Source organism: Lepidochelys kempii, chromosome 7 (genome assembly GCF_965140285.1).
Source record: "Lepidochelys kempii isolate rLepKem1 chromosome 7, rLepKem1.hap1, whole genome shotgun sequence".
Taxonomy (NCBI): domain Eukaryota; kingdom Metazoa; phylum Chordata; order Testudines; family Cheloniidae; genus Lepidochelys; species Lepidochelys kempii.
In genome coordinates, this window is record NC_136386.1 from 77,784,731 (window position 1) to 77,790,730 (window position 6,000).

Genomic DNA, 6,000 nt, shown 5'->3' on the forward strand with positions numbered 1-6,000 from the left:
TGGCAGCCTGAATGGGCCCTTGTGGTGCCACCCCTTCGCCTTCAGTGGCAGACAGGAGGCGCTACTGCTAAGGCTGGTTATTCAGCACGAAAAAGTTTTTAAAAGCTGTTTCAAACTGCAAGGGCACAGCACCTTTTTTTGCACCTTTACTCAGAGCCAAGTTTTCAGGTGGTTGCTCAGCATTAGCTCCCCATGTGCCTACAGAGGATTGTCTAACTCAAGCACATTTCCCTCAGGACATATGGTCACGGGGGTAGCATGTTCAAAAATATCTATATGCTCTAGGCTCATAAGTCCCATTTTCAAAGCTAAATGAGGCACTTAGGCCCAGCTCCTTAAAGGTACTGGGGCACGTACCTCTCAGGCAGCCTTAAGCACATAAACCTTTGAGCATCTGAGCCATTGGAGCTCAATTCACATTGAATGTCAATGGCGTTAGTTATCTAGCTGCTTTTGAAAATGCCCTTACGCACCTATCTGCATCCTTAGGCACCTAAATGCCTTTTAAAACTAAGGGATTTTTCACATTGAAATCAATCAGACATAGGTTCTTAAGACTCATGTTCGAAAGCGACGTAGGCCCAAAGCCGCAAAGGTGTGTGGCACCTAAATTACTTTTAGGTGCTTTTGAAAATGTTACCATAGCTTTTCAAAAGTGTGGGCCCAAAGTCAGGCTCCTGAATACATCTTTAGACTGCTAAGTACGTTGGGTTGCTTTTCAAATGTGCTGCTTACACAGCATTAGTGGGAGTTATGGGTACTCAGCACGTTAGCAAATGAGGTCGCCCATATTTAGAACTGGAGCTTACCGCTGGAGCTTGGAGCCTAGGGTAAGACTCTCATTTTTGAAAATCTTGGCCTACAAGTCTAACTGCCCTGGCCCGTGGTTACCTGACCCAGTTAGGGACATCCATGTTGCAACAGGATTTTCCAGTTAATGCAGACATGACAGCACAGTGTGACTAGCTAGGGACTTTGTCTATGTACTCTAAATAATTCCGTTTCATCTACTAAACGCTCTGTATGTGGCTTTATCAGACTGCAAACGCCATTATGAATGTGAGTTTGTTTGCCTTTTCTCTTGTACTTTTGCCTCCATAGATTGGCACAAGGCTAGCAAGTGTTGTTAAATATTGATGGTGGGCATCTATTCAAACACGAACACCCAAGCCAGAAAGCGGGCACGTACTCCAAAGAACTGGTTTATCAGGGGAGAGGTCACCTGGCACTCAAGTCATCTGGTCGGGATCTGTGCTCAGCTGTTGAGGTTGATCAGGAGGTCACATGGCAGAGGAGACTGGAAGGTTATAACAAGGCTCTGCATGTTTAGCCATGTTCATCAGAGAGAAGCTGGGGGCGGGGGGCAGGGAAGTATGCTGTCTACCTAATCACAGATAACACACACAGAGAAGGGTTGAGCTAGAGTGAGGAGCATTTCATTCAGGGAGGTGGTTGTTTTCTAAATGATCTGGGCTCTCTGCTTAATACCTTACATAAAGAATAATTGTGTTAGACACCTTTATTATTGTCTATTCAGTGCATCAATGACCAGCACACACTGATATCCCCCACAGCCTGGCACTGGGGAAGTTTCCAGAGGCATGCACGCTCTGCCACGCACCGGTCCTGCAGCGTTCTACCCCAGGAACCAGCACCACCACCATGCCAGGTATGGGATGAGATCCTGGAATAGGAGGGTCTTATACCACTAGTTGCAGTTTCCAGCATAGGCCTAAGTACTGCCTGGGATAGCATCAGAGTCTATTTCTGAGAGCTCTCAAAGCTTCCTTTTTAACACAGTGTCTGGTAGTTTGTGCCTATCATCATTGCAATAGTATCCAAAAGATGTTTGAGAACGCTACTGGCAAGAGCATGCTATGCCCAATCATTTAATCACATGCAATCTTTGTTGTCCCTTTAGTTACTTTAAGAAACTACTAGCTAATTCCCAGTGTTTCTTAGAGTGTGAGGAGCCACAAGCTTCTTTCAGGGAAGCCTCAAGCAAGCAAAATGCAAAGAAAGGAAAAGAGTAAATGAAAAGGTGAGTTCTTAAAAATTTCCTTTGTTGAAGGCAGGACTGGCAATTTCCCAGGAAAAACTAGCTTAGGACACAGGGCATTGGTAAATACCAGCTTAAACCTGGTTTAAACTGGGAAAAGTAATCATCAGTGTCCAGCAATTACAGCAAGCATAGAATAAATCTTTTCAAACTTCGGATATATCCATTCAGAACTGAGGAACAGCCTTGATCTATCCACTACATCAGAGTTGGTCTTCTGCTACAGAATGCTGCATGGCCAGATGGACCTGGACTGGTCGTCTAATGCCACATGCTTCTATTGCTTAATGCTTCAAGCCTACAGCTTTGCATTATTGTCATTTTCCTATAATCAAATGTTTTCAACTTTTGTTTATATAATATTGAACACTGAAATATGAGTCATGACTTGTATAACTTCCTTGAGAAAATAGTGCACCAAAATGTATGTAGACATTCTGATCTTCAGTATTATAACTACATATACCCATATTATTCCCACTGCAAATTCCAGGCCATCCCTGGCTGAAGGCCCTTTTCTGCCTCTTTCCATGCTCCACTTTTAACTTTGCATAGTGGGGAGGGACTGAGAACCTTTACAGTGTTGGGGGAGAGCTCTTAGACAGCTTTTGGGAAACTCAATCAGATGTGTCAAAGACGGGGATGTTGCGGGGAAGAGACACTAACAGCACTTGTTGTATGAGCCAGCCAGTGTCACTTTGTGTAGCCTTGATATTGTCCCTCTGCTCTGAAGAGCACCTTAGGTGCTGAATTTTTAAGAATAATGAGGATACTACCCAATAGACGAGAACAAACTCTCCCTACTATTTTCTAATATATTCTTGAGTCTGTGATTATGTAGATCCACTGAGGCTGAAGAATCTGCTGCAGATAGGGTGACCAGACAGCAAGTGTGAAAAATAGGGATGGGGGTGAGGGGTAATAGGAGTCTATATAAGAAAAAGTCCCCAAAATCGGGACTGTCCCTATAAAATCGGGACATCCGGTCACCCTAGCTGGAGAGTAGCTTTGCTCCCCTTCTGTAGCTGAGAGGCAAAGATACCTTCCCACACCCCTTAGAGCTGGCTCAGAATGAATCCCAGTGAAAATTAGGTCTATTATATCATAATACCTAACTTTTACATGCATCCCCTAGTGCTTGTTTTCTCCTAGCTCTGTTTATCCTGCATTCATGGACGTGTTTTTCATTTAAAAAATGTTACATACTCCATCTAGTGTTTTACCTGAGGAATGAGACTTTGAAATGTGATGGGCAAGCCCCTGTATGGGGAGCTTAATGCCATTTTAAGCAGTGTCCCCTGGATATTTGGGGGGGGGGGCTGAATAATTTGACCCTTCTTTCTTGCATATAAAAGTACAGGGCCTGTAACTGCTTTGGCCGATTATCTTTTTATAGACATCTTGGAAAAGAATTAGCCACTTCAGAAGTTAATTGGAAATTAACTAAAACACTCCTCCCTGCAGTAAAGTTTTTTAAAACTGGTTCAAAAGAACAAGAACAATCCCAGACTGCGCTCAGGATCAGGCCTATTGTGCTAAGTGCTGTACAGACACACCAAAAGATGGTCCCTGTCGCAAATAGCTTACAATCTAGTCAAACTACATGAAAACAGAGCTGCAGTAACAGGCTGTGCATTTGCCACTTAGCTATCAAAAGCATTTCATCCAGCTGAGCTGAAGTGCCTTTTAAACAAGCTGCCTGGCCACTGTGAAGGCTGAAGTCCTCTGTCTGCCATCTCCACCTGATGCATCTCCTGGAGATTATCAAAGGAGAGTCCCACTGTAGCAAACCATGGGCTGTTTCTTAGCTGCAGAAGCCAGAGAAGGGCTAGTACTCCAGCCCTGTGACACCTCAGCAGTAGTGCACTTCCCATCAGCTCTCCCAACTAGCCCATGCTGCAGGTTCTCTTCAGGCACTTGGCTGCAGCAACACCCATGAGATGTGTTCTTCCACATAATGCCCAATCTCCTGTGGTCTCACAAACATAGGGCCTATGGGAGGGATGCCCCTGACAAGCCTCATGAGACTCCTTGGTAGATAGCTTAGAGACTAACCAATTTATTTGAGCATAAGCTTTCGTGAGCTACAGCTCACTTCATCGGATGAATCCTTCATGCATCCGATGAAGTGAGCTGTAGCTCACGAAAGCTTATGTTCAAATAAATTGGTTAGTCTCTAAGGTGCCACAAGTACTCATTTTGTTTTTGCGAATACAGACTAACACGGCTGTTACTCTGAAACTTGGTAGATAGATGCACCTTCCCTTACCATGTGCACCTGGTGGTAATGGGATCCCCTCCAAAGGGTCTTAAGAAGCCCAGGAAGTTCAGCTTGAAAACTTCACATTGGGCTGGCAGTGTGGTCCAGATAATAGGGCACTAGACTGGGAGTCAAGAGACCTGTCTCTGCTGATGACGTTGCTATATGACTTTGGCCAAGTCACCTCACCTCTGTGCTTCGGTTTCCCCATCTATGGAATGGTGATGATACTTAATCTCCAGTGTAGACTCTCAGATCTATGGGTGAAAAGTACATAAGAGGTAGGTGACGATACAACAAATAATAACAACAGTACTAGAGCTAAAAAATTAACTAAGCGACCGCCAAACCAACTTTGTTTTTCTCACACAGAGAAAATAAGAAAAATATAACATTTGTTATCCATCCATAACTGTTTCATTTTATCAATGACTGCAAACCTAGAATACCTTCCTCTTAATCACACAGCAGCTGGGCTGCTTTCCAGCTGCCTTTATGGCCATATACACAAGAATTTTACAAATCCTTGATTAGACAGTTAGCAGACTCAAGGCAATCATTCCTCTGTCTTTTCAAAGGGTCCCATCCTGCAAGGTACTGCCAGCTCTCCGATCCTTGCACCTGTGTGCAGTGCTCAGGGTCTGATTGCACATGCTAACCAGCTACCAGAGTGCCCTTAGATGCTGCCTTAGCATGGGTCCCCAGGCATATCTCATCCACCCACAGCCTGAAGTCTGAGCACTAGCTTGAAAAAAGCAAAAGTCCATGCGGTGACAAATCACACGTGGCATCAGAGACGTCGATGTATGAAACAAATGATGATATTCTGTGATGCACATCTGAGAATGTGTGGAAAATGAAGAAGCTAGGCTCTCTGTGGGGCTCAGCTACTTGGGTGCCTTTTTGGAAAAGTGCAGATGTTATTCTGCTTTTCTAAGGTTTACATAAAACTAATGGTCTTAAAGTAATATCCCCTCAGACCACTTATATGACCCTGCAAAATTAACAGCATTTTATGTTGGAATTTATATAGGGCCTTATAAATACTAATGAATTAATCCTCCCTATAAGGTGGAGGGAGATCACTATCTCTATTTACAAATAGGGAAACTGAGGCTAAGAGGTGCACTGACTGGCCCCCGTTCACCCAGCAAATCACTGTCAAACCTGGGATGAGAACTCAGGACCTTCTGACTGATGTTCATTTCTCCACTGCCTCCAGTCCTCTGACTCATGGAGCACCCCTCTGGGAGAATTTTTGGAAATTGTTCCCACTTTTCTTTGAAATTCCTCAAATACCACAGAAGGCAGCGAGGCTTCTGTGACTAAACTAAGTCACTTGGCAGTGATGGTCTGAAACTAATCCCACTCATCAAATGCTTTTTGTACTGATATTTATACAGTGAAACCTGATGTCTGGTATCAAGTCAATAAAAGGGATGATGTTCGGTAATTTCAGTGCCAAATTTACTATGTCTTAAAATAGCGAGGTTGGGAATTTGAAATATTTTTTATTACTCTATCCCCGTGAGATGGAAAAGCAAACAATACCACCTATTTATTTAGGGCCTCCAGTGTTTAGTGCTCTGCTGCCACAGCAATAACGAAGAGCGATTAACAAATCTATTCCCAGAGAAGCATGGACACTAATGTTGCTAGTGCATCAGTAAGAATGTAAATT